The sequence below is a fragment of the Ursus maritimus genome, unplaced genomic scaffold (genome assembly GCF_017311325.1).
Source record: "Ursus maritimus isolate PB19 unplaced genomic scaffold, ASM1731132v1 scaffold_2, whole genome shotgun sequence".
NCBI classification, from domain to species: domain Eukaryota; kingdom Metazoa; phylum Chordata; class Mammalia; order Carnivora; family Ursidae; genus Ursus; species Ursus maritimus.
Window position 1 is genome coordinate 102234621 of NW_024424452.1, and position 7267 is coordinate 102241887.

Below are 7267 nucleotides of genomic sequence, written 5' to 3' on the forward strand. Positions count from 1 at the left end.
CCCCCCCCCCCCGCACCAATCCCTCCTGGGCTCCGCCAGGTCACTCCACGCTGCCTCCCTCGCTGGCCTCTTTTCCTCCCTTTACGCCTGCCACATCCTTTATCCAAAGCAGCTGCTTCGTGTCCTCCGAATTGCCTTTTAGGGGAATGGCGTTTGTCTTTGGTGGCAGATTCCTGCTACCAAGCCCCGGCCCCGCAGCACAGCATCTGGCGCCCAGGGGAGACAGAGGAGCCTTGACCCCCACCACCCCGGGATGGTGGGGGAGAAGCCCGCTAGCCCGTGGGTCCCTACCCCCAGCTCCAGGACTCAGCAGCGGGGCCTCTCCTGCCAGGTTTCTCATTCTTCCAGGCCTTTACTGAGTTCGCACTGAGCCCTAAGCACCTGAGGTGAGGGGCTCGGCCAATCTCACGTTCTGCTGGAAGCCTTTGAGGCTCTCCCTGGGAATAAGTAAACTGTTTGCTGGGTGAATGCGGTTCAACGGGAAGCCCACAGGCTTGTGGTCACCCAAACATGGGCTTCAGGGCAGCTCTGTCCACTAGCTGAGATCCTAAATGGTTATTCCCCACCCTGCGCAGACAGTGGGCGCTCAGAGCACCTCAGTGTACCCCTCCCTTCGCTTTAGAGGTGCCTAACACGCAGGCTGGGACCAGCCCCGAGCCTCTTCCTCCCCACCCCCAGCCCTAGAGGACCACAGGCGGCGACACTCACTCCCAAGGGCCTGCTCCTTGGAAACTGTGAAGTTGCTCCCTGCTGACACTTCCCTGGGGCAGAATCCGCTCTCCCACAGGGTCTGAGCTCCTCCCCTCTCCCGTCGAGCCTCAGACAGGCCCAGGCAGGTAGGCCCCTTTCTGCTGTCTGCCCAGCCCTGGGTGGGTGGGGAGGGGCAGTTTCCCACCGAGACACCTCAGGGCATGATTCTCCTCCTTCTGGTTGGGCTGCTTTAGAAGTCCTGGACCCAGGGAGTGGTGTTACCCCAACAGGGCTGGGACCAGAAGGCCACCCAGGCTCCCTGCCCCTCCCCCAGACTTCACCATCCCTCCCATCAGTCCACTTGGGCATAGGCCGTGTCTACCTGGTCCGGGAAGGTGAAAGGGGTGGGACAGATCTGTGAACTCAAACACTTGACCTCTATGATCCCAAGTGTTCTTATCTGTCAATGAAGGTATTATCCTCACCGAATTGCTGTGGGAGTCAAATGAGATTAGCATGTGTGAGGGCTCAGAATTTCTAGGCAAGGAATACATCACGTTGGGTCATGACATTACCTCTTACCGTTCCTCCAGGGGCTTCTCCGCAGCTCTTGGGGTAAACCTGTTTTTTAACACCTGCCTGCAACTGCCTCACTGATCTCATCACCCACGACCTCAGCTGCGCGGTTCCTGCAGTTCTTTCTATGGGCCTGACCTCATGCTAGACCTGCGGCTTCCCCATGGGCTGTCTCCAGGCCTCGACCTCCTCTGTCTGGCTAACTCTGTCCTCCGCTTCAGGGAGGGGTCCTCGGAGGAGCCCCCCCTGCCCACCCCCCCAGGGCCAGGCCTCCTGCTACCTGCTCCTTGCGCCCCTCTAGCCCCTCTAGCCGGCGCCGGGGGTGGTGGTGAGGGTCTGTCACCGCTCCTAGGGCAGGGGCTTCCTCACAGCCCCGCTCCCTGTTTGTTCACCGCTGTATCCCAAGGCTTCACCGTACAAAGTAGCCATTTGATTATCTGTTGAGAGAAAAAGCTGTAGAATTCTAGAATCTGTGGCAGCTTCCCTTAGCCTGAAGTCTGCGGCAGCCGCCTTCCTACCCCCCAAGACACAGCAGGCCCAGCAAAGAGAAGAAATGGGAGAGCTGGTCTGACCCCCCCCCCATTCCTTCCCACCCAAACTAGAACTTCTGAACACTTCTTCCCTCTTCGCTCCCTTTCCTGACCCCAGCAGAACTTGTGCTGTTCACTCCGTCGCCTCCGTGCCAGGTGGGGGGCTGTTCTGTGGGTGATGAGGTTCACCTGTCCGCAAACCTCCGGCCTGCTCCCATCCCTGTCTGCCAACCAAGGAGCGGGGCCTCTCCCAGCGAGGGGGCTCGGGTCCAGGTCCCAGCCATGCCCTGTCCTAGCTTTAGACCTTGGAGCATTCCATTTTGGCAACAGTTTGCTCATCTGCAGAACAGGGATGCTCCTTCCCGGGACGGCTGGAATCCGGAAGTACACAAACGACTGTGTGTCTGACCCCGTGGTGAGCACTTTCCATGCCGTGTCACTACAGCTCAGTGCGACGGAAGCCGTGTACCTTCCGTCTGAGGTCACTGGAGCGTAGAGAGGCGAAGCCCATGAGCCCAGAGCCTTCCCGACTGTGTGCTTGCTCCGTCAAGGTGAGGGGCAGAGTGGGTGCTCAACAGGTTGAGGTCCTTTCGACTCAAGTTCAACAAGTTACTGGAGGCACCTGGGGAGCTTTACCTGCTAAGGCCGAGAGCCTCCCCAAGTCCGTGCTGATGTTTGAGGCAGGGACATAGAAACGAGGGATTCCTCGACTGAATTCCCACCTCTTTCCTGGCCAGTGGCACTATGTCGGTCCTGAGAGGGATGATGGGACCAGAGTGTTCCAGGGGGGTGAAAGAAGCTTAAAAGTCAAATTCCTTAGCCTCAGGAAGTGAGGGAACATGTCAAGTTTTTCTTCGTTGAAAGCTGTATTTTGTTGGGCCATGCAGGTCAGATTGGGGAACAGTTTTTCTTAAAAGTATGCACTGATGGCGTTGTTGTAACTGTTTCTGTGAAAGTCTGGGGCCCTTGAGTGCTGGCTCTCAACTCCAGCTGCACTTTCGCTTAACCTGACATTTCTAGAAAAATCCCAGAGCATGGATCCAAGAGCAGTTCAACAGAAGCTCCAGGGTAGAGCCCTGGCATCGGTGTTTGTGAAAGCTCCCCCCGCCCCCGCCCCGCTGGTGATTCTAACAGGCAGACTGGGCTGTGAACCACTGCCCGCCAATGGTCCCCTAACAGTGTTGTCTGGAAGCAGCATCACCTGGAAACTTCTCAGAAATGCAAATTCTCGGGCCCCACCAGGACCTATTGAATTAGAAACTGAGAGTGGGGGTGGTGGTGACCAGCAATCGAGTTTACAAGCCTTCAGGGAATACTGATCCAGGCTACAAAAGAACTCTTAGGAAGGCACAAAGTTTTAAAGCTGGCAACAGTCAAAAACGCCATCTTAACTAAGCTTGTCCTTGGTGTCTGGGGAAAGGGAGGGAGAGCTACGCGGCTTCCCCAACATTACCCAGCAAGTTCTGGGTGGTCAGGTCTAGCACCTGGGCTTCTTTAGTCTGTCCACTCTTGGGTGGTCTCGGAGCACATGGTCTGCAAGGACAGCCACAATTCCCCCATCCCTGTATGTGCAGGTCTGCCTCCCCACCAAGAAGTAGGCTTCATTTCCCTTCGGGATTAGTTTGCCTGGCTGTTGTAACAAAGGACCACAAACTGGGTGCTTAAGACAACAGAAAGCTGTCTCACGGCTCTGGAGGCTAGAAGTCCGAGATCAAGGTGCAGTTGGGGCCATGTTTCCTCTGCGCCCACTAGGGCGGTCTCTGTCCCAGGGCTCTTTCCTAGTACCCGACAGGTGTAAGAGCATTACTCCAATCTCCACATGGCATTCTCCTTGTGGACACGTCCAAATTCCTCCTTTAATAAGGACACCAGTCATATCGGGGTAGGGGTCCACCCTGCTCCAGTAGGACCTTCCAGTTAAGGCCATATTCTGAAAAGCTGAAAGAGCTTCAACGTATGATTCTGAGTGGGCAAGGGCCCCAAGTCAACCCGTACCACCGCCCGTTGAAGCTGGGCCTTATGGCCTAGGTCATCAGAGTCCTCTGAGCTTCTATCTTCATGCTCTGGAAGCTGGCGACTGTGTCATGCCTGACTACACTGCTGGATGAAAAACTTGGAGGAGAGAAAGGGAGGTGCAGGCCACCCCCAGACATCTGTCACCTCAGCTAAGGCATCGGATGTGTGAGTGAGGCCGTCTTGGGATCTCGGGTTGCCCGAGCCAACCCCACGGAGCAAGGGTGAGCCACCGCTACCAAGCTCTGCCCGAATTACAGAATCATGAGCAAAGAAATGGTTGGTTTAAGCCACTGAAGTTTGGGGTGGCTTGTTTTAGATGGAAGGAGAGCACAGCAACGAGGCTCAAACACAGGTCTTCACAATTAATACTGGATTCTTCCTGTTGGAAGCCCTTCTGCCAAAGCCAACGCCTGCCTATCGCTCCGATAAAATATTTGGGTCTCCCTGCTGCCTGAGTGTCTGGGAATTAGGACAAAGTTCTGCTTGTATATAATGAATGGCACCCTCTGACCTACCTAGAAGCTTCTGAGAGCACGGGTGAGACGCTGAGGTTCTGGCTGCGAGCAGGCGCGAATAGGGGAGGGGGCAGAGAGGTACTGAGGGGTGCTTTGTGTGGGTGGGCCTACAGCCAGAGCTTGGGTGCACAGAGCCAATTGTGTGGGCTCCAAAACACTGGGACTTGGGGAGAGGAGGAATGCAAATAGTGAGAGGTCTTGGCTGAAAGGAAAATTGGAATAATTAACCACTGAGAACGAGTATCTTCAAAAGAACTTAATTTGGGGGGAAGGAAGAGCATCAGGGAAGACAAAGAAGTGATTACTTAGAATAGGAACAGAGAATTATATATGGAGAACGGTGATGGAAGAGAAGATGCTCAGACCAATACAGAAAGTCGCCTTCGTCCCCCTCCAGTAGGTGACGCTAACCGCCATATTGACGGGAGTGAGCACCCATGAACACCTGCTGTGTCCCAGGCCCTCTTCTAAGCACTGTAGATTTTATCGGGTCTGTTGTTTCAGGCTCATTCTATGGATGAGGAAACGGAGGCCCAGTAACGTGACAAAGGCCACACGGTGATTAAGTGGCAAAGCTGGGATTCAAATCTAGGCATTCTGGCTGCAGTCTGTGCTCTTAATCATGAGTTAAGCTGCTCTGCTTTTTAAAGCCAGCTGAATGGATTTGCACACTGCCCCTCACACCTCTGCAGTCTTAAATATAGCACTTAGACATGACTTGCGCTTAGGGCTTATGAAATCCACTCCAGGGGACCCATCCCCCATTGGGGATGGGGACTAATCCCTGATAAGCTGCTCGTTAGAACAAGGTGACCAAATGGGCCAGGGTCTGCTTGTTTCCCCCTTGGCTGCTGCTGCAGGAAATCCTGCGTGGGACTCGCCTGCTGACTTTCGGATGTGATCGTGGAAAAGCAGCCCCTCCCAGAAGAGGCAAGCCACAGCCTTCCAAGGAGCCTGCCCGGGGCGGGGAGCCTGCTCAGACTTGATGGGAAGAGCCAGACTCTAGATCAGGGGTGCCTACCCCTGGGACACCCCCATCCCTGGCTTTCTTCCTCACTGCCTAGGTTCTGTGTCCTTGCCCATAGACACGGGAAGGGTCCTTAACAGGACATCTGGTCCACGTCCCTCCACTTAGAGACAAAGAGTCTCCAGAGGAATGACTTGACGAGGTCTCCACCCCTCCTCTGAGAGGTGGGTCATCTCCTTTCCCAGCCTGCTGTGCTGCATGGCCTTGCCTCTTGAAGGCTGAAGAGGGGAGAGGAAGCCGCGCTGGTTGCAGACTCTCCCATTCCTCCCGTCATTGAGAGAATCCCACACTGCCACCTCGGTGGGGTCCTGCCAGGTCTTCCTGAGCAGGTGTTCGAGTCCACGGCCGAGCCAGCATCCAGAGCACCCACCTGCTCCTCAGCGGGGGCCAGAATGTCCCAGGAAGTCGCAAAAGCAGTCTCTGCGTGAGGCTGGGGCCCAGAGCTCTGTGCCAGTTTGGTTTCCAACTTTGTTCTTTCTCCCTAGTGAGAATAAGCCAGCCTCACTGTGAAGTGGGAACTAAGGGGCCAGGGATATAGGCAGTCAGCAACATTTATAACCATCTCTTAAACCTTAACTCCCAGACTTCTGAGGTCTTAGGTGGTCACCACCTTCCTGTCTCTAACAGGGCACTCCAACCCCCACCTTCCTCACACTGGAGTCCTTCGCCCTTGCTTAGTACCCAAACGTGCACCAGGGACCCGCACTATGTGGGGAGTGACCAAAACGCAGACCCTGCCCTCGAAGGCTCAGGCACAAGAAGAGTCCTTTCTTCTCACTCGTTACAGGGACCTCTTATTTGGGTCGGGAGAGCTGTTCTGTGAAGACATAGCCTGCTCCTGTTGAACTTTCACCTGTTTCCCACCATTCCGCCCTGAACCGGCAGCCCTGGTGGCAGAAAGCTAGCTGTAGTAGCTCTAAGATATGATGCTGTTCCTCCCCGCCAACTCCTATTCAGCCTTCAAAACCCAGTCAGTCAGCAACCCCACAGACTAGATTCCGGACTTTACTCACATTCCTACTCATCTTTGTCACATATTGAGATCCGTTCACATAGATTCCTCTTTGTGTTTCTTCCCTTCTACGCTTAGGCTCAGGTGGCCCCCGGTGCCAGGGACCCCTGGGTCGTGGCCGTGTTGAGGGTCTAGGACTCTGAGGGCTCAGAGCGGGTGAGGCAATGTCTGCTGCTAGACGCGCCAATCATTGTCAGATTCCCTGGGCAGAGAGCAGGGGTGCTGCTCTCCATCTGCGTTCTCTCTCCACTTAGAGGCTTCTTCCCGTTCCCCCAGAAGATCTAAGTCGTGAGCAGTGTCTAATTCTTTTCTTGCCATTCATGTGAATGAATCAAAGATGAATTCTTCTACTTTAAATAAAAAATAAGGGCGCCTGGGTGGCTCAGTCGGTTAAGTCAGGATCCCAGGGTTCTGGGATCGAGCCCGCATCGGGGTCCCTGCTCAGTGGGGAGTCTGCTTCTCCCTCTGCCCCTCCCCCTGCTTGTGTGCACACTCTCTCTCAAATAAATAAATAAATAAATAATCTCTTAAAAATAGAAAATAGAAGCCAGGAATTCCAGCGTCCCATCTACAGACGTATCCGTACACGTGCCCGCCTGCCTCCGGCGCTGCTGGGTCTGAGTCCAGTATCGAGGGCTAAAAACCCAGCCTGTACCCTCACCTTCTGTGACTGTCCTCTCCCCTGGGCTGGGTGGTCTCTCCACCCCCGTGGGCAGCAGCGCTGTCTGGGGTGTCTCCTCTGTCCTTCAGTATTCTCCACGGGCAATCTCGCGCCCCGACCCTCAAGTCTGACTTCCTGAGTTTCAGAGCAGCACCTCCCGGTGCTCAGGGGGCTCTGGTTGGCCCCCAGGGAACTCAAGCTCGACACAGTCTGTGAGGGGCCGAACTGTGCCCCCTCTAA